Here is a 22495-nt window from a genome sequence, read left to right as displayed (position 1 = left end):
CAGTCAGAAGTTTCTGCATATAAATTCATCTATTATCCTTCTGATTACCCTGAAGGAACATTCAGATTTTATATGGTGTACAGTTCCACAGTTTGCTTATCTCCGCCACAGTCACACTGAAGAGAGGACTTCCATGTGCATTGATATAGCAATGCTGCAGAACGGCCGTGGTCATTTCCGATTCGTCGGGGTGTGAAAAACCTGCTCGTCGCTCCCAAAGTTTTAAGTGATTGGTGATGCATATGGGGAGAATGAGATTTTCACTCTGCAGCGGAGTGTGCGCTGATATGAAACTTCCTGGCAGATTAAAACTGTCTGCCGGACCGAGACTCGAACTCGGGACCTTTGCCTTTCGCGGGCAAGTGCTCTACCGACTGAGCTACCCAAGCACGACTCACGCACCTAGTTCTGCAAGGTTCGCAGGAGAGCTTCTGTAAAGTTTGGAAGATAGGAGACGAGGTACTGGCAGAATTAATGTTGTGAGGACGGGGCGTGAGTAGTGCTTGGGTAGCTCAGTCGGTAGAGCACTTGCCCGCGAAAGGCAAAGGTCCCGAGTTCGAGTGTCGGTCCGGCACACAGTTTTAATCTGCCAGGAAGTTGCGTATGGGGAGTTTGATGTGCCATTGACTCTTCTAGGCATTTTAAATGCTGAAATAGCTGCTCTGCTGACAGATAAACGATGATTTTCTAGACCTCACTCGCTGGGTTCTGATAATGAAAACTGAATAAAATTGCAATTCTGTTTTTTTTTCTTTGCCCGTACATTCGCCAATGACCGTGATCTACGGATAGAGGTGGGGTATTACTAAGAACTAGTGCTTGTTTGTGGGAGGAGCACACCCTGTGATGATGCACGTTGCTTGGTTGAGCTGTGTGTCGCTTATATTAATGTGAGGACTGTGTAGCCAGGTGGAAGAGGAGTATTCTTCGAGTATGGAAGAGCTACAACCGATGATCTAACGACTTCTGCAGGTGTGTCTTGTTTTTATCTTCCTGAATATACTGTTCCGAGTGTTGATGCCTTGGATTCCGTTGGACAGTATAGCTACGCTGAAAAGTCCGATCTCTGAATGTGATACTACGCTTGTAACTTACTTGTTTATTCCATAGATGGAAAGTTGATGTATCTGTCTTTGCAGGTTCCGGTCGGAGGAAATTATGTTTGAAGTCATCGTTCAACATAGCAGGTTGATGATAGTGTTACTCCGTCTCCCCTAAACCTTTGATCCTGATCGCTCAATCATCAGCATAAATAAATTTCTTGGTCTGTTTCTGGAAGGTTGTATGTATAGAAAGTAAAAAAGAAAGTAGGGCCGGAATACAATCATTTGTTTTGTGAAATCTTCTTTTAGAGTTGTTGAGAGCACCTGGAAGTATCTGTTATTCAGCATGTTGCCAATTAGAGTGATGAGTTTCCTACTTGGAATGACAATGACGAATTTGAGCAGTAATCTGTCACAGGCTTCAGATAGGTCTAAGAAAACCGCCATGTTTGTCTTCTGCTTCTCAAAGCCGTTCCAGATATGAGATGTTAGCAGCTGCACCTCTCGTCCTCTTCCTGGTCAAAACCCTGCTTCCTGTATGGGGATGTGTCTATTTAAGGCTGAGTTTCTCAAAAGCTTGAACAGTGGGGGTAGTTTCTAACCTTTGAGGAGTCATTGTTTCGCATTACTGTAGCAGTTATCTTAGTTTTCTTGAAGAGAGGTTGCAGATGAGCTGTCTCTAAGACGTTTTAAAAGGGGTTTAGCCATTTCATAGTTACTGGATCATTGCACAATATCTGCTGCCTTCCTAGATTTAATGTTGGTGACAGTTACTATGGTCTCTTTCAATTTAAATGAGGCGGAAATGTCTGATGTTTGTGGAGCCTAACGTTTCTTAAACTTCCCTTTTGATGTGTTGATCTCGACTAGACGGGGAGGTGGAGATCATGTAATTGGCCGTGTCTTCTAATCAGTGTTAAATTTTTTTCTGATGGTGGCGTTTGCTATTTCCAGGTTTCTGATTTAGGGCTTAACTATCCTGCTGGAGTGAGTGTGGTCCAAGTAAGCTTCGGATCCCTTCAGTCTGTTTTGTCTGCTCTCATTTCGTGACCGTGGAAGGGGTCGGAGGCAGTAGCAGGGTGAGTACAATCTTGGAATTCCATGAGAAGCCTTTCGCTCTCTCCTTTCCAGCCAGGAGTGTATTATTTGCGGTAGCCTCTTGGTGTGCATCGTTTACATGCTCTCTTTATTACTCTAATGAAACTGTTGTAGTTCTTGAAAGCGAATTTCATCCATTTTATACTGGCATAGCTTTGTTCGGAAAATTCAGACCAACAGGCTTTTTTGAACTTTTGTTTTGGCTTTGGATAGGAGAGAATGTCGAGTATATCTGTAGAATTATTGGACGATGTTGGCAGTGGTGGAATCTGGTTAGAACACTGGGGAACACCTGAAAGAGAACGCTTGTAGGTTGCGTAACAAAGTGTAGATCAGGTGACAGCCCCCGTCCTATCGGCCGGAAGACAAGGTTATCTTGGCTTGTGCAGCGTATATAAGTTTCGGATATTCTTTTTCCATCCAGTCGACAAGTTTTTTCCGATATCCCCAGAGTGTGTGGTAGCTGTCGAAGTCTGCATAGATGATAGTTGGGTGTTGTGGTGAGGGCATCGGTAGCGAAGGCCTGTTGCACCCTAGCCATTCACGCAGGGTGACTATTATGTAGTTCCTCACTTTTAACTGTAGCTCTAGAAACGGCATCTGAAGGTTGGCAAGACTTCGTAGACGTACATCGGCCTCCGAGTATGTTTCTTCGAATCAGATAATGTCAGTTTGATGTTCTTTCAGTATTATGTATATAAATTCTCTCTTTGCTTTGCTTTGCTTATACCTTCTATGTTCAGTTGGTAAACTGATAATGAAGGTTCAGTTTTTACATTTTCATGGAACTTTTGAAACATAGGTCACGAAATACACTACAAATGGCGCACCGCAGGAGTAGGATTTTCTCTCCGGCTCCTGTTTAGGCTTATGACACCTGTGCTCAGTGTCGCTATCAGGTGAATGTGTCTCAGCCTTTGACTAACTGTGCTACCTAAAGTAGCGGACGCATTATGATCAGCACTTTCCGTGTAGCTTGAGAGTGTATTCCTGGAATAATATGAAAACTGCGTTGGCTTCCTCTTCTCTGCTGTCCAGTTTATTTTTATTTTATTTTGATTATTTTTTTGCCGAATGTAAGACCAGCTTATTTTAATTTTATTATAATTAGTTTTTTGCCGAATATAAGGCTCTTCAACAGTAATACGTTACGGTATACACAACTGAACAATTGACTGGGAGGTTTTTTTACAAGTTTTTGGACTTGCAGCTGAATTACCATTTTCTCTTTACGTAATACGAGGGCTATCCACAAAGTACATTACGTTTTGGAATTAAAAATAAATAAAGTATTGGAAATTTTTTTTATTATATACAGATGAAAGGCACATTTAAATACTACTTTTCTACATAGTTGCCATTTAAATTAAGGCACTTATCGTAGCGATGGACGAGCTTGGAAATTCCTTCGTCGTAAAATTCGTCCGCCTGCGCCTTCAACCACGTGGTTACCTCTTCTTGAAGCTGTGCGTCGTCATCAAAACGCTGCATAGCCAACCACTTCTTCATTGCTGGGAATAAGTGGAAGTCGCTCGGTGCCAGGTCGGGACTGTACGGCGGATGAGGAAACAACTCCCACTTAAAAGATTCGAGAACTTCACGAGTGGCATTTGCCGTGTGGGCCCAGGCGTTGTCGTGAATCAGCAAGATCTTTTAGCCCAACTTTCCCCTGCGCTTGTTTTGTGTTGCTCTTCTGAGGTTGTGCAGAGTTTGGCAATACCTTTGAGAGTTTGTTGTAGTGCCTCTTTCCAGGAAATCCACAAAAATCACACCTTTCCTGTCCCAAAAGACAGTCATTACGTGTTTGATGGCGCAGGCGGACGAATTTTACGACGAAGGAATTTTCAAGCTCGTCCATCGCTGCGATAAGTGCCTTAATTTAAATGGCAACTATGTAGAAAAGTAGTATTTAAGTGTGGCTTTCATCTGTATATAATAAAGAAATGTTCCAATAATATATTTATTTTTAATTCCAAAACGTAATGTACTCTGTGGATAGCCCTCATATTTAGACCAATTCCTTAATCGTCTTAGTCAGATATCGGGTGCAAATTTAGTTGCCTGCTTTTTAGACTCCAATCAAAGTATGCACGATGTTGTCTGTGCGGTGGCAAAGCGTTTGTTTCCTGTTGTTGTTTACAATAAAGCAGTCAACACGTAGCACTTCGTTTCTAAGACGTGTGCGAAATAGCAGCTGCTTTCTCCCTTTGAAAAGTTATTGCTTAAATATCGAAATTAAGAAATGAAACCTACCGTTTTTTTACAGTAAAAACGGTTTACGGCGAAGGTGTTATGTACAGAACTAGTCCGTTGAAGTGGTGTAGGGAATTTTATGGATACAGAACAAATATTCTTGACGAGTGGAAGAGTGAAAAATCTTCCATTTGACTGATGAGTCGGTGCAAAAAATCCAGGAAACAGTTCGTGAACACCATCGATTGATGATGAGTGAAATTTCTGCGATGTTTCCACTTATACGAGACACTCATAGAAAATGGGGGCAAAATAGGTCGCAAACAGCTGAGGAGCACAAGAAAAATCTGGTCAAAAGAGCGAATTTCTAGGGATCCGTTGTGAGTGGTGATGACAAAGGATTGGCATATTACCCAATAGAGACAAAAAGACAAATCACACGTTCCCATCTGGCACAAAATTCAAAACGACAATTTCGGGCAATAAAACCATGGCCTCGGTGTTTTGGGGCCGACAAGGCATCATTTTGGTCGACTTTTTTCTGTCTCAGGGGAAGACCATAAATGCACAACGATACTGAGAGATTCTAAAAATGTCATAAGGAGCAGTCATAACAAAAGAAGGTGAAAGCTGACGAAAAGGGTGTGCTTTGTAGCACGCCAACACCCGTCCTCACACAGCCTAAGCCTCCAAGGCGCTCTCGGACTCATTGGATTGGGATGTTTAGAAACCCACCACATATTCCTCTGACTTGGAAGCCTACTATATCTTTTCACCTCCCTGCAGGTACACGTGGGTGGAATAAATTTTCAATCGACGAGTGCACGCAGAAACAGGTTACAAAGGGGAGGAAGAAGCTGGCGGGAGAGTTCTTCGACGAGGGCATAAAGAAGCTTACCATATTCATTGAACGGGGTGGCGATTATGTTGGGAAAATAGTTAACAAGTATATCCATAACCCCGTAATTTTTTTTTCTAATACGCCTTTTCTAAAACAGTTAAAGTCTAGTTACTTACTTTCTGAACATGTCTCGTTTATACACACACAAACACACACACACACAGTTAGACAAACGGAAGTTCGTAATCACATTTCTACATCTGAAAGATGGTGCGCATTCAGATTGCGCACCAGTCGCATAAGAGTGACGCCAGTAGCATCACTATGAGGATGCAAAATTGGTTCAGTGACTCTGAGCACTATGGGACTTAACACCTGGGGTCATCAGTCTCCTAGAACTACTTAAACCTAACTAACCTAAGGACATCACACACATCCATGCCCAAAGCAGGATTCGAACCTGATACCGTAGCGGTCGTGTGGTTTCAGACTGAAGCGCCTAGAACCGCTCGGCCACACCGGCCGGCTATGAGAATGCAAATCAGGTTTGTTTTAAATGCACGCTGTAACGTCTTGGTGAGTTGATGTTAGTTAAGAGTGCCTTTAAGACGATAAGCCGCAGTTATCAGGACCTCACTGATGTTGAGCGAGAGTGTGCAATAGGGCTACGCGGAACTTGATGTTCCTTCTACGATACTGCACGAAGGTTTGGCAGGAATGTAGTCACTGTACACGATTCCTGGTAGCGGTGGTACGGTCGCAAGAAGATCGGTTTCCGGATGGCCACGTGGCACTACCGAGAGAGAAGACCATCGTGTTCGCCATCTGCTGCAGCAGTTTCAGCATCAGATGACAGCACAGTCACACAACGAACTGTTACAAATCGGTTACTTCAATAACAGCTCCTAGCCGGACGCCCTGCAGCGTGCGTTCCACTGACGCCAAACCACTTCCATCTGCGACATCACTTGTGTCAAGCGACAGCTCATTGCAGGGCGTGGTGGAGGTCTGTTGTGTTTTGTGATGTGGTTCTCCCTCGGTGCCAGTAATGGCCGTGTGTTGGTTAAATGGAGGCCAATTGAGGGCCTGCAACCAACCTGGGAAACAGCTGTCGAAGGAGTTGGTCCCACACATGTTGCAGAAGGGACAGATCTGGTGATCTCACTGGTCATCACGTAGGCAGTACATAGTGAGACATGCCATGTATGGACGAGCATTGTCCTATTGAAAAATGGCACCACGATACTGTCCCAGACGGCATAACACATGAGGACTCGGGAATTCTGAGATGTACCGTAGTGTCCTCAAGAGTCTCATCAATCACTGGCAGCCGTGACATGAAGTCATGACCGTTGTCTCCAAATACCATGATGCAAGGAGTAACAGCGTTATGGCTCTCCAAATCACAGGAACAATGGGACCTCCCTGCAGGTCACCACCACATTCGCCGACGATGGTGATCCAGGTGGTACAGAACTGCGATTCATCGCTGAACGCAGTGCGACGGCATTCATCAGCACTCCAAGCGTCCCGCTCACTGGAAAACTTCAAATGCAGCCATTTTGTTTGTGGTGTTAACGGCAGCCTTTGTATGGGGCGCTAATTTCCTAGTTCGGCTGCTGCTAGTATGCGCCCAGAGGTGTGGAATGACGCAGAATGTTACAGGGAGTGCATTACTTGTTCTCGTATGGCAGGTGCAGACGTGTAGGAGCTACAGCGATTATCCCTTGTGGTGGTTATACGTGGTCGACCAGAAACTTGACAACAAGTGTACCTGCTCTCACGTTCCCAATCAGTCCAACTTCAGGCCACTGTCAGCTCGAAAAGCCCCACAAATATGGACACTGCACGATTCGTCCAGCTGACTACTTGGAAATTACTATGAGGCCTCTTTGAAAGTCTGTCAGCTGCTGATAACGCTGTCTCACACAAGTACACGGCAGTGATCATTCAACACTTGACGCTCTTCACGACACTTATATACGAAACTCTACCAGGCCTCGTAACAACACTAAATACGAACAACACTAATGTACCCTCTTGGCCGTTCTAGCTGTCACCCAGAATTGCAACTCTGATCATTCAAAAATCCACTGATGGTGTATAGATGTAAGAAGTTACAATGACATCTGACCCTGTCTTCTGGGTGCTTGACTCTTTCATCAGGCAGCGTATAAACCACTTGGAGACGGTGTAATGACTGTTTTTGAGCCAAGACAAAAGTGGGAAGCTACATCTACGTCGTCTACATCGCACACCGCTACCCACCTAACGGTTCGCGTGGCGGAAGGCGCTCCCACCCCTTCCATCCCCCCCCCCTTTTCGTTGGTCCAGCCGCCAATGGCATGTGGGAAGAACGATTGTCGGTAAGCCTACGTATTATGCCTAGTTTCTCGGATTTTCTCGTCATGGTCAATGTGGGAGGATGTAATATGTTGTCCGACTCATCCCCGAAAATGCTCTCTCCAAATTTCAGCACTAATCTCTCCCTGATCCACAACGCCTCTCCTGTACCGTCTGCCACTGGCGTTTGTTGAGAATCTCTGTAACGCCCTCACGCCGACTAAACGACGCGTTGAGGAAACATGCTTCTCTGTCTCTCTCTCTCTCTCTCTCTCTCTCTCTCTCTCCCTCTCCCCTATCACTCCTACTTGGTAAGTTTCCCAGATTTATGAACAATTCTCAAGAATCGATCCATGAAGTAAGCCTAGTAAGCCACTTCCTTCGTGAACGTGGTACACTTCATTAAGATTCTTCCTATAAATCTCAGTCTGGCATGATGTTCAGAAGGTTTGTCATCGGTAGTATAGTTGCATTTGTGAGATCTAGACTGAACCCCCAGATTTTTATTTCTCTGAATCATTTTTGTTCTCTTTAGTAATTCAGGGCCACTTTTCTTTCACATCTTTCATAACTCCTATCAGCTCTAATGAACTCGTCGTCGACGGACTGTTCAATTATTCCTTATTTCTCCAAAATTTCATTCTGCGACAGATTATTCTATTCAATCGATTGTTTGTATCACTATCGGTCACACGTTGCTTAATTTTCACTCATATCCTTCCTCATACACTTAAAAGCAGTAAAGCAATTTCGGGATCCTTTTGCATCTATAGCAGTGATGATTAATTGTCATGGGGAATTTTAGGCGAAGGAGTTGCGCAAACAGACGGTCGCCCACGCTGGGCAAAGCTTCGTCGTTGTGCTGTGATCAGTGACGAAGTGGACCGTCTAAACTGTCCGCTCGAGCAGAAGCGCAGTTACGTCAGTGCCGCGTTGGTGGGATGTTTTGCGTCTCATGACTTCATCACGCTAGGTATAATACTGGCTCGTTTTCAACTCGTCTTGTTCTCTCCGTCACGTACTCGCATCACAAATCGACTTACGTAGCTTCCAAGATTGGAAGTCTGTGGACGACCTATAATGGAACCTCTCCTTTTCCTTTTTTGTGTCTCATTAGGCTTTTGACTGGTTTGAAGCGACCCGCCACGAACTCCTCTACTGTGCCAACCTCTGAGACTGGTGCTCAGAGTAGCACATGCAACCCACATCCACAATTATTTGCTGAACATATTTCATTCACTGTCTTCTTCTGCTGTTTCTACTGTACTGAAGATTTTTGAGACAGCGATCAATTCAAACATCACCTGTCGGCAGGTGATGTTTCAAGTGCTCGCTGTCTCAAAAACCTACGGATAATAGTCACTGAATGCTGGCCCTGTATTTTGAACTGGAGCTGAGAGGGGAACCTTCCTACACGTCGGTCAGGGCGCCTGAAGATGCTGTAATACATCGCCGAAACTGGTTGCTCAATAATATAACAATCAGAAAATTTGGACGGCTGAAAGATGTTTTGAGTTGACATTCTGTACCGAACAGCCGAGTTCCCGCAACCATCTGTGAAAGATGGACACACAAATAATTAATTGGAATCATTTTCGTTGCACCCTGTTGTTTCTTGCATAAGTAGTTCTGCCTCTGTTTTAGCTGTAGGTCTGTCCCCCTTTTTATGTCATGTCTCTTCACTGCTTGCAGGGTGGCTCGCTCTGCTAGTCTGGGTTGGAATTAGTTGGCCATTTTGTTTATTGCAGTGAATTTTAAAACTGTCACACTCCCTCTGCACAGGTGGAGTATATATATATATATATATATATATATATATATATATATATATATATATATATATATATATATATATACACTCCTGGAAATGGAAAAAAGAACACATTGACACCGGTGTGTCAGACCCACCATACTTGCTCCGGACACTGCGAGAGGGCTGTACAAGCAATGATCACACGCACGGCACAGCGGACACACCAGGAACCGCGGTGTTGGCCGTCGAATGACGCTAGCTGCGCAGCATTTGTGCACCGCCGCCGTCAGTGTCAGCCAGTTTGCCGTGGCATACGGAGCTCCATCGCAGTCTTTAACACTGGTAGCATGCCGCGACAGCGTGGACGTGAACCGTATGTGCAGTTGACGGACTTTGAGCGAGGGCGTATAGTGGGCATGCGGGAGGCCGCGTGGACGTACCGCCGAATTGCTCAACACGTGGGGCGTGAGGTCTCCACAGTACATTGATGTTGTCGCCAGTGGTCGGCGGAAGGTGCACGTGCCCGTCGACCTGGGACCGGACCGCAGCGACGCACGGATGCACGCCAAGACCGTAGGATCCTACGCAGTGCCGTAGGGGACCGCACCGCCACTTCCCAGCAAATTAGGGACACTGTTGCTCCTGGGGTATCGGCGAGGACCATTCGCAACCGTCTCCATGAAGCTGGGCTACGGTCCCGCACACCGTTAGGCCGTCTTCCGCTCACGCCCCAACATCGTGCAGCCCGCCTCCAGTGGTGTCGCGACACGCGTGAATGGAGGGACGAATGGAGACGTGTCGTCTTCAGCGATGAGAGTCGCTTCTGCCTTGGTGCCAATGATGGTCGTATGCGTGTTTTGCGCCGTGCAGGTGAGCGCCACAATCAGGACTGCATACGACCGAGGCACACAGGGCCAACACCCGGCATCATGGTGTGGGGAGCGATCTCCTACACTGGCCGTACACCACTGGTGATCGTCGAGGGGACACTGAATAGTGCACGGTACATCCAAACCGTCATCGAACCCATCGTTCTACCATTCCTAGACCGGCCAGGGAACTTGCTGTTCCAACAGGACAATGCACGTCCGCATGTATCCCGTGCCACCCAATGTGCTCTAGAAGGTGTAAGTCAACTACCCTGGCCAGCAAGATCTCCGGATCTGTCCCCCATTGAGCATGTTTGGGACTGGATGAAGCGTCGTCTCACGCGGTCTGCACGTCCAGCACGAACGCTGGTCCAACTGAGGCGCCAGGTGGAAATGGCATGGCAAGCCGTTCCACAGGACTACATCCAGCATCTCTACGATCGTCTCCATGGGAGAATAGCAGCCTGCATTGCTGCGAAAGGTGGATATACACTGTACTAGTGCCGACATTGTGCATGCTCTGTTGCCTGTGTCTATGTGCCTGTGGTTCTGTCAGTGTGATCATGTGATGTATCTGACCCCAGGAATGTGTCAATAAAGTTTCCCCTTCCTGGGAGAATGAATTCACGGTGTTCTTATTTCAATTTCCAGGAATATATATATATATATATATATATATATATATATATATATATATATATGTGTGTGTGTGTGTGTGTTTGTGTATACCCAATTGATAACTGAAGTATATTTGCTTCTATTTCTCTGGATTTAATTTCTCGCATGCACCCACAAGGGTACACATAGGTATTTTACGCAAACAGTATTTTCGAATTCACTCGCACGTGGGACTAGATTATTACATCAAAACGTGATTTACGTCACGTGACAAGTACTATAGACCAAAGACATAATTTTCAGCAGTGAACTTAACCACTACATCTAGAAGTAATTGTCCAAACAATGACGATAACGTCTCCTAAGTTTGTCGTGAAAGGTTCAACAAGTCGCTCTAGACGTACTCAAAACGCTCAGATGACGGAATAATGTGTCGGAGGCTTTTGCAGGCGTTCCTATAGAATCTACAGCCAGCATCGCCGGCACACGAACACAATTAACCTTCTATTTATTAGCGTCTTTTTTGGCGTGATGCGAGTTTGCGAGGCACGGTATTAGGGAGTAATATTTAGATGCTGACAAAAACCGTTGGCCACCATTTGCCACAATGGAATAAGCAGTGATGACTGTAGTAGTAGGACATGTTCTTAACAGAATGTTTGATATATTCATCCTAACTGTGGAACTGTTAATGTGTCAAGAATTTCAATGAAAACACAGATCAACAAGAAAACTCAATATACCTGACTGCCAAAATTACTGTGTCAGTGCCTACGCTTAAGGATTTCGTCCTAGGTATCAAACATGTCCGTCTCCTTCCAGGTCTTCTCGGTCAACCAAGAAAAGCAATAGAATCTGATCACTCAGGAAGTCCCATTTCCCTCACTAAGCAGTCCTTGTAACCTTATTTCGGTTTTCGTGATGGATAGATATCTACACTTACAGATGTGAGAACCGCTCTACATCAGTCCTCTATAGTCCATAATCCATCTGATTAAACACGATAATAGTAGCTTCGTGCGCGGAGAAAGTGAACTCAGCTCACTGGCGAATAGTCCACCATTTCTCGCACCTGGGGTGCCTCGCCCGCTCCTCGCTCGCTACGGTACCGTTACGAACACTACACCGAGAGCGGGTGTCACCCTTTCCACTGAACAGCACTTCCTCTGTGAAAGCCTGCGAACGTCTTCCCCATATCGACGGAGCATCATCCCCCAAGCCTTGACTGTAGCTGATTTTATACTGTAATGTCGATAGTCACCCTCCAGGCGAACGAGGTGCTCTCATTCTTATTCTGGTAACCTTTCATAATTCCTTTATGACGATGAATCTAATCTACCCGCCGTTCAAACACAGAATTTATTGACAGAGACTCAATTATGTGGGATCTCGTCATACGATGAAATAGAAATCTGAGCTAGAGGGTGGACTTTCAACTTGTAGGCGTATTGTCATGTCGTTGGCTTAGTTGTGGAGTATCTCTGCGGGCAGCCGCGTCTAGAAAGTCGAGCGCGGGATACGGAACTGTTATGTTGGTGTGTAGCTCTGCATGTGAGAGGCGTTGTTAGTATGGAAGTTGAAGTGTTGCTACAAGTGCTATTACAATAAAGTGATGAAATAAGTAAATGATTGAGAGGAAAGTGCGTCAAGAAGTAATTAAAAAACGAGCAGTGGGGCTGATAACGTATTTGTGTATCCTCTCGTTGCGTGTCGTACAGTACAGTATCAACAATCCGCGCCGTGTTCGGTCTCCAAGAATGAACTAATGTGAATCGGTAATACTAGTAATACTATTTACCACAAAAGAGAGCATTTAAGTGGCAGTGTCTTGTAGCGAGCGTGAGGACGTGCGTTCGATCATCGCGTTCCACATTATCAACAATCAGCCGCGCCGCGACGGTTACGCGCACGCTCGTACAAGATAGAACTGAAAACTGAAAAATTAACTTTACGAATAGTGTTATATCATTACTAGTGTCAAGGAACCAAATATCTGTGTAAGCGTCACGAGCGTAAGAACTTTCGAGCGATCATTCGGCTTCCGCATCATCAACAATCACCCGCGTCGTGTAGGTTACGCGTACTCTCGTCCGAATGATATTGTGAACTGTTAATCATCCATTAATTGGGATAACACTTCTGAATTAGAATGCAAACAGTGCAACCTGCGACTTTCTTTTATCGTAACAAAATATAGTTGTTCGTATCAGACGTAGAACGGTGTTGTGTATTAAAGTTGAGTGGCTCCGCTTACTCGCTTGCATATTTCGATAGATAATTTCAGGCAAGCCAGCAGCCAGCTGTGGAGCAGAACAGTACGACCGCCGCGGGATTATCAGGTATGTGGTGTGGGGTAGGGCGCACGGTCAAGGAACGACAATCAGTTTCAGGGTCCCCCACCTCCATTTGTACCCCCGGGCGTGTTACAAACTTCACTGCAAATATGGGAGGAAATTGTGGAAGGACAGCAGGCACGTGACTGTGCTCATTTCTCACATATTCGGACAACTCTGAGACACCACAACGGTCTCAAGGAGATGCGAGGGTGCAGCTAAGACAATGGCGAGCTCTGCGCCCGCCGCTGCCAGGTATAACGAGACCATGGCAAGCTTTGATAGCTTCGATTCACACCGAGAACGCTATGCAAGAGGTCGGCATTCCACGAATGGCGGCTTAGTATATTTTTCTTCATAAATGACTAGGCTAGTACTGTTACTACCAATTCAACTCAGTCTGAGCAGGGAGCATCAAAGTCACCAGGACCAACCGAGTTTTCGGCTGCAAGACAGTTGATTAGTGGCTTCTCATCTCGAGAACAGCAAGAAAGATCAGTAATTTTTTTTTAAAGAGTAGTATCGTAGGATGTTCGTCATTTATAAGCAGGCCACAACATACCCGTCTTTTACATACATACGTACATACGTATAAGTATGTTACCAGCGAAAGTGAAACAACAAACTGTAGCATTTTGTTTGGAACCACGTTTCCTTGATGTTGAGGGTAAATGGTTTTATCGTAGCGTTAATTTTTATTCGAAAAAAATTGAAATAAAAGTTGCTGGGAGTCACTTTTCAACAATTCCTTATGACGCTTCTTTTTGTTGAATCAGGTCATAAATTATAATATTGCACACAGATTATGGCACGAAATTTTAATGTATAAATTATAGAGTAGGATTTGGATGGAGTGTGGTTTGGGCTGAAGGTTTTTCAGGCGTTGGCTCAATTTTATAGCTTATTAAACATAAAATATCATTCTCGACAAATTGTAGCGTCGCATAATTGTTCCGAGTGAACGTTTGTTTTAGGGTAGCTAGCTGCATGTAACTTCGGGAGCTGACATCTGCAGTCCTAACCGGGAGCCACACGCGTGACACTACCTGCCGTGCGGAAGCTATCCAATGTCTCTTACTGGAAGCGTACATTCGCCACCTATAAGAACCTAAATAAATGATATTAAATATTATTCCTTCATTTTCAAAATCGGTACACTACGTTTCGGCATTCACGGGAAGATTCTATCCAAATTACAGCGTTATAACAATCATAGTTTCTGAGATACAAAAAATTGCTAAAAAAAGTCAAAAACAGACACTTAGGAAACTATATTGATCTAAGAAATATAATAGTTTATCCTTTGGTATTATCTAAAAACATAAACAGAACTCGCAGGGTGCAGAATTCATTAATTGAGATTATCATATTAAAACTTTAATTATTTTTCGTTTTTGTAATATAAAAATCAGACGAAATTATTATTTGTGTCTAATATTGTTCTGGGAGTAAATGTGAGTGAACGAGAGTGCGTATGTGCGACATTTTGTCAAACTGTAATGTTGTATTATATACCATCTTAAGTAACCTGCAAGAGTTACGTAAGCCTGTTGTGGGAAAATGTCCATAGGGAATTTAACCATTTTGCTGATGACGTATGTCTAGGTGTGATTGCTATTGTAACAGAGCAGCCAGAAAGTCAGCTGGAGTATTGTCTGTATCTATAGAATATTTCCAGAATTATTGCCTTTTCCTTTTCGTTTGTCAAACATTATTTTAATATTTGTATATCAGAATGATGTAAATGCATCTGTATGTAAGGATTGGTGCAGGCCAGTTTTGGCGCGAGTATGATCATGAGCGAGCATTCTGATTGGCAGCGAGTATGGTCAGCCAATCAGAATTGAGACAGTTCCCGCTCGTTACCTGATAGTTATTCTGGGAGAGGGGCCACAAGAATGTAGTCTCTCGCTAGCTTTGAACGCGGACGGTCACGTTACTAGTGCGAGTCAAAATAATGTGTACAATGAAGGAATATTGAGTTCCTCGCCTTTGAAACGTGTCGTGACTAACGCTGACGTAGTTATGGACAGTTTTGTGAAGTTTGGACGTTTTAGAACTGTTTTGTTGGAATGATATTTGTGTGTGAAGATTTGGCCTTCGTAGGAACTGTGTGGCATGTTTCATTATTCAACCACTGAGCATCTTTGGTGATAAATTTCTTTTTTGAAATCCACCAAAAGGACAGAATGTAATAACTCATGTTAGTGGTGGAATTAATGACTGTGGAAATGTTGTTTGACTCAGGTCGGATTTGGATAGATTTCTGGCTGCTGTGCGTGCGAAATGGTTGTATGAACTGTGAACTTGACGAAACTAACCAATTGTTTAAATGTGGACTGAATATTATCGTTCCTTTGGCTATATGATCAAATAAACATTGTGTGGAAATTTCGGACGTTGTTTTCCAGAAGCCAATCCATTATCTTACGGCCCGATAAATTCTTTAATGACATCTCACGGAGAAGAATTTGGACGACGCTACGCTGTCTGTATTAAGCAAGAGACTCAATTTTGCACCTACACCTACAGCACCGCCATTAATAAGTATTTTGAATGGTGTTGAAGAAGCTGTACGACGTCTTCCTTTGGATGCCGCAGACGAAATAAGAAGGGAAACTTGCCGTGCTCTGTTGAAGGCTCCTACTCAACGCAGTAATTTAACCTCTGCAGAAAGGGCTGCATTACGAAATCTGAGAGAGGACCCTGACGTAGTGGTATTGAAAGCTGACTTAGGTAATGCAACTGTTTTGTTACCTCTTGGTGTGTATAAAGATAAGATGTATGGTCTGCTAAGTGACTCTACCTATAGGAGGATTGATTACGATCCTACAGGACGTGTGCAACGAAAAACTTCAGCACTATTAAATTCCTCCTCCTTACCGCAAGAGACCATCAAGAGGTTAAAACCACATGGTTGTGTACCTCCAAGACTGTATGGCCTTCCAAAGATTCATAAAGAGGGTCTTCCTCTGCGTCCAATAGTGAGCAACATTGGAGCTCCTACGTATGATTTAGCTAAACATCTCGCTTCCTTACTAAGACCTTTCGTAGGCAAGTGCTCACATCACATACGAAACTCAGCTGATTTTATCAATAGACTGGGGGCCCTTCGTCTTAGCAGTGTAGACCTTCTAGTAAGTTTTGATGTGGTCTCACTTTTTACAAAAGTTCCTCTTGCAGATTCTTTGACACTGATTGGTAACATGTTTCCTGTTGATATCACTGCTTTGTTCAGGCACGCACTTTCCTCAACTTATTTTATATTTAATCAAGAATATTTTGAACAGACTGACGGTGTCGCCATGGGTAGCCCCCTCTCTCCTTTGGTCGCCAACCTTTTTATGGAGGACTTTGAAGAGAGAGCGCTTGAATCAGCTGCCCTGAAGCCAACAGTTTTTTTCGGCGGTATGTGGATGACACTTTCATAGTGTGGCCTCATGGAGAAGATAATGGAGTTTCTACATCACCTCAACTCCATTCATAGCAACATCCTGTTCACCATGGAAATAGAGAAAGATGGTTGTTTGCCTTTCTTGGATGTCCTGGTTCGAAGGAAGAATGATGGTTCTCTAGGGCATTCAGTTTACCGGAAACCCACTCATACTGATTTGTACCTGCAAGCATCGAGATGCCATCACCCATCGCAAACCATGAGTTTGCTTAAAACGCTTGTTCATAGAGCTCATACTGTCTCAGATCTAGATAGCTTATCTCAAGAACTCGCCCATCTAAAGACAGTATTCAGCGAAAATGGGTATTCCATCCGGCAGATTAACAGGGCACTAACAGTTAAAACTAAGAAGCAGGAAGTGAATAAAGAGGAGAACATGCCGGAACAATCTTTAGCTTTTCTTCCTTTCGTTGGCAACACTTCGTTTAAAATAGCGAGAATCCTCCGAAAATTTCAGGTAAAAGTGGTTTTCCGCACACCATCGAAGATTGCGGACCTTGTGGGATTAGTTAAGGACAATCTGTTACTACGAAAGGCCGGAATTTACAAGATACCGTGCCAATGTGGTATGGCTTACATAGGTCAAACCACACGCACCCTGAAAGAACGCTGCACTGAACATCAACGTTACACCCGCCTTTTGCAGCCAAGCAAGTCCGCTGTTGCTGAACATTGTATTTCTACCGGACATTCAATGGAGTATGAGAAAACAATGATTTTGTCTACAGCAACGTCTTTCTGGGACTCCACTATTAAAGAATCCGTAGAAATACGACTGGCGGAAAATCTGTTAAACCGTGACAGCGGCTACCAGCTGGACAGTGCATGGAATCCCATCATCTCCACGATTTGCTCAAATCGAAGACGACAGAGTGCGTCGACGGCCGTGGCAAACAGCAACGCAGAGGGCGACTGAGTTCCGCTATTCCACCAGCGAGGGCGCTGCCGGCGGGCAGTGTTGGTTCAACTATCAAGTTTTCGACGCATGCGCAGAATAGTTACAGTACGCTATATATTGCGGAGCGGAGAACTTTATCGCCAGTCTGCGACGGCTCACCTGAAGATGACTGGCAGGTGCCCAGTTGAAATATCGTGCGAAGTATTCAACGACGACCGGCGCAAGCCCGAAATTTGTTTGAACAGTCAATTCGCCGGGAAAATTTTAAAATTCAAATCTTTAATGACAGTTTCATTCAGAACCTTATTTGAAACTTCCTGGCAGATTAAAACTGTGCGCTAGGCCGAGACTCGAACTCGGGACCTTTGCCTTTCGCGGGCAAGTGCTCTACCAACTGAGCTACCTAAGCACGACTCACGCCGCATCCTCACAGCTTTACTTCTGCCAGTACCTCGTCTCCTACCTTCCAAACTTTACAGAAGCTCTCCTGCGAACCATGCAGAACTAGCACTCCTGAAAGAAAGGATATTGCGGAGACACAGTTTTAATCTGCCAGGAAGTTTCATATCAGCGCATACTCCGCTGCAGAGTGAAAATCTCATTCTGGAAACATCCCCCAGGCTGTGGCTAAGCCATGTCTCCGCAATATCCTTTCTTTCAGGAGTGCTAGTTTTGCATGGTTCGCAGGAGAGCTTCTGTAAAGTTTGGAATGTAGGAGACGAGGTACTGGCAGAACTAAAGCTGTGAGGATGGGGCGCGAGTCGTGCTTGGATAGCTCAGTTGGTAGAGCACTTGCCCGCGAAAGGCAAAGGTCCCGAGTTCGAGTCTCGGCCCGGCACACAATTTTAATCTGCCAGGAAGTTTCATATCAGCGCACACTCGGCTGCAGAGTGAAAATCTCATTCTAGAACTTTATTTCATTACTAGAGTTGCGCGGCCTCAGTAATTGTAGGTATTAGATGGTTTTTGTTTATCAACGCTGCTTTCACATCGTCTTGTAAGTATCTACGTTGCCGAGTGGAGGGACATCGAGCAGACGCCGTTGTGAGGTAGGTGAATTCTAAATTTGCAACTTGCGCAGAGACAACGACGGATTTCTAACCCGCCACACCGCAGACTGACAGTAGGCAACTTAACTGAATTTAATCTGGAGCACAATTACAGTTGTTAAAGACAAGAGGATAGCAACATAGAATTCCTTCGGCGTCATGCCAGAATTTAAAGTAGACTTCTCGCCAGTAAGAAAAATATGCCCAACAGTAACAACAGTACACAATATTTAGCCATTGTGGTAGAAACCAAACCGACAAATGAAAATTGCTTCACAAATAACCATTTAAAACAAGTAAAAAAAATCTTAAGACTGGCTTAGGGCTTACTTACATTAGCGCTCAAATCTATCTCTACAAGCATTCCAATCACCAACTACTTACAAGAAGCACTACTGTCAACGCACTTCAGTAATACCTATTCAAATTGCGCAGTTACTGTTTTCATACAAAATCATACTCACGGCGTAAAACAGCTCATGAATCTCGGAGATGCTGCACGTTGGGCACGCAAACTAATCCCCACACCTGAAAATCATATTACTTACAAGCAGAAGCACAACAGTCAGTCAAGCTGTGAGAAATGCAAACCACAGGCATGCTCATACGTTAACTGAGAACAGAAGAAAGGCCTGCACTGTCCAAGAACTTAGAATATGTAGTCCACAACCAGCAAACAAACTACCTAACTAAAAACAACCTAACAGACAAATACCAGTCAGACTTGCAAAAACATCACAGTGCACTATTTGCCTTAATAAAGATAACAGATGACCCAAAGCTTGCTGGACACATAAGAGACAACTATCATGTGCTTCTTAGAATTCAGCGTGTCGCCAGCAATACGTCATTTCCTGCACCATAAACTCACAATGGTGACAGGTAGTATCAGGTGTCCCCCAGGGTTCGATATTGAGCCCTATACTCTTTTCATTGTACATAAATTATGTGACATCAGTTTTGTCCTGTTGCAGATACCACATGTACGCCGATGACCTCTAGTTGCATCTAAGTGCAAAACCAACAAACCTAAAGGCAATTATCGAGAAGCTAAATACCGCATGTGCACTATCAAAATGGATGCAGGATCGAGCGTTAAATCACATCCCATCTAAAACCCAAGCGGAACTGGTTGCTCATTCTATTGCCAAAATATCAGGAACACATGGGAACGAAGTTTTTCGCGACGGCACTTACATGTAAAACATTCTCGGTTTTCTTGCCTCGTCAATTCGGGATAAAATCTCCATCGTCATCGCCAGGAGCAACCGACTGTCTTCACTGCTGCTGTGGTAACCTTTTTTATAGCCCGTGGACGGCTTCTGACTGGTCGGCTTGTGATTGGTCGACGATTACGTACTGCTATCGCAGACGGTGTCAATGTGTTGGAACGTAAACCTTGGAAGGAACGTCTCTGCTGCTTCTCTCCAACAAGCGCTCGTTTCCATGCACAGCTCAGATGGTATCAGCAATTATATAGGTCAGACCATTCGTACCGTTTCCGACCGCTGTGCAGAACACCAACGCCATATTAAAAATAGAGAACTGGAGAAATCGGCAATTGCGGAGTACAGCCTCACGACCAAACATAAAATATTGTTCGATGAAACAAAAATTCGGTCCCATGACACCACGTACTTGGATTCTGTTGTTACGGAGGCTGTTGAAACAAGAATGAGCCAAAAGAACTTTATCCGCGATAGCAAGAAGCCTAGTAGTAATAGCAGGTGAAAATCTAAACTGGACTGAGCACGTAACTGCATCTTTCGCGTCCTCCGTAAGTATAAAAACTTCGTCACTCTTTACCTAAAAAAGAAACTTATACAAATTCATATGCTTCCAGTTACTGATTGCAATGCCTTCCTCAGGAAAGCTCATAGCTCCTAGAAGTGGTTAAGGAAGCCTGTGTTTGTTATATCTGTGATGTTCGACTCTTTGATTACACTTCACCATCGTATGTGCAGGTATCCAGGCTGCGTGGAGACAAGCTGAGAGATGTCGATACCCTCTGTGTTCTCTACTGCCTTATCAATGAACACTGTCCCTCATAACTCTTCCCAACCTCAACGCTCTTGTCTGAACAACACGTCAGAAGCTCCCATTCCTATCAGCGCAAAATTCTTTCTATTTGACTCCATCACTCAGTCACTTTTTTGAAGTTCACAACAGCATGATCCCGACTCTGCAATAACCTCGGACATTATGTTAGAGAACTCAATAACATCTCAGTCTTCAGAAGACAGTTATTGACGTATCTACAAGGAACAATAATCATTTCCATTGTCTCTGTATGCACTCGTTACCCTTGTACATTCCTCTTTCCAACTAAATCTTCTTTATTTCCTAATAAACTTAGCCAATACAGTCTCCTCAGAACTCGCTGTATCAGAAAGCATTTATCTTGTACATTTACAGATTCCACTGAAATCTGCCAATATCGTTGTTGTTATTGTGGTCAATATTACTGTCATTATTATTATTATTATTATTATTATCATTATCAGTGCCAGCAGCTGCAGTAGTACAAGTACTGTCAGTATTAACTTCATAATTCCACAGTCAGTATAACTTAATGACACTACCACTTCACTCAGACCATTTTAATAGTAGATGTGACATTTAAAAAAGTACTGTATTTGTCAAATCCAGGCCCTCCACAACGTTATATATATAAATGTATAAATAATAGTAACGAGTGGATCTTCTGTATAATGGCATATACGAAATCAATTACACTCAAGGCATACAGTTAGCAGATCAATGTGGCTTACTATAGGAGAAAATACCTAGTGAGCCCACAGAATAACATAAATGCACACTGGACGCACTAACTTTTCATGTGGAGTATAACTGATAATTCGTCCCAGGTGTTGTTGGTGGTGCACTATGCTGGATCACTCAACAATCGTAGTACCGCTGTTAGCGACTAAAGCAGCTGGCTAGTGCCCCTCTTGTATGTGAAAGCCCATGTCTGCTTCTTCTCTGTAAGCACCGTACTGTACTCTGCGAAAAGACATCAACTTCCCCACTGAGTTGCCTGTGTGAACAGAAAAGTCATATCCAACGCTGACTGTTAACGAGGTCCTGAAATTGGCTTCACAGTGCACCATCTTTGGAGAATGCTTCCCATTTCTCGTTCTCCAACTACTGGCTCAGACCTAACTTACGTAATTCATATGCTGATTATGTTCATACAACGAGGCCACATCACGTTACTATCATCTATCTTGTACGCACACTTGCAGACACTATCTTGTTATAATTGACTGGTCTGCCATCCAGCTCAACGAATGGATTGAGCCACTAAAGCATAAACTACCCCACGCAACTAAAAACAGAAAACAGCCTCTGTTTCAAGTGTTTTATTAATAACGACGCATGGTTAACGAGTCTTCAGATAAAATTCAATTAGAAATAACAATTTGTTATGTAACATATCTAGCATTGATAAATGCGATAGCTGAGCTACAGATGAGAAGTAAAGTGATTCACTTGCCTTGAACAGCAGAGACCGCATTAATCTTATTTAAGAGCCATTGATACGATGGCGTTAAGGCGAAGACAGCAGTTGTCAAATATGGATACAGGAAAGCCTAGAATTCTAAGTGAAAACCTCTAAGCTAAGAGCTTTCCGACTGATTCTTGTTTAATTTGATTATCTCGAACTGTTAAGAAATGGTTAATGTTTTATCTTTAGATAGTACATGTATTTAAGCCTTGCATTAGATTACTTTCATATTTCGTTTCATAGACCCAAAAAGGGATGATGCTTGTGGGTGTGGATCTGTCAGAAAGTATAACACCGAAAACATAGAACATCTGAATATAATACTCACTTTCTTGATTATTTGTCAGGAGATTGTCGAGATATATGAATACATTACAGTAAACTGGAACTGTTAATATTTACAGAATTAATACACTGTCAGAATGAAACATGGTTATGCAATTTTCATAAATTTAATAATATCTAATATTGACTGGTGTGACCAAATGCTGTCAA

The 22495-nt window shown here is 43.8% G+C and overlaps 2 non-coding genes across 2 annotated transcripts; both read right to left on the bottom strand.

Annotated features, from left to right (window-relative positions):
* Positions 1 to 315: 315 nt before the first annotated feature.
* On the bottom strand, positions 316 to 390 carry Trnas-cga (transfer RNA serine (anticodon CGA)). The gene has a single exon. It is a non-coding gene; the product is annotated as a tRNA-Ser (tRNA).
* Positions 391 to 17777: 17387 nt separating this feature from the next.
* Trnas-cga (transfer RNA serine (anticodon CGA)) lies at positions 17778 to 17852 on the bottom strand. The gene has a single exon. It is a non-coding gene; the product is annotated as a tRNA-Ser (tRNA).
* Positions 17853 to 22495: the final 4643 nt, after the last annotated feature.

This window comes from Schistocerca nitens, chromosome 9 (assembly GCF_023898315.1).
Source record: "Schistocerca nitens isolate TAMUIC-IGC-003100 chromosome 9, iqSchNite1.1, whole genome shotgun sequence".
NCBI lineage: Eukaryota > Metazoa > Arthropoda > Insecta > Orthoptera > Acrididae > Schistocerca > Schistocerca nitens.
The sequence above is the reverse complement of the archived record's forward strand: the minus strand, read 5'-3'. Positions and strand labels throughout refer to the sequence as shown.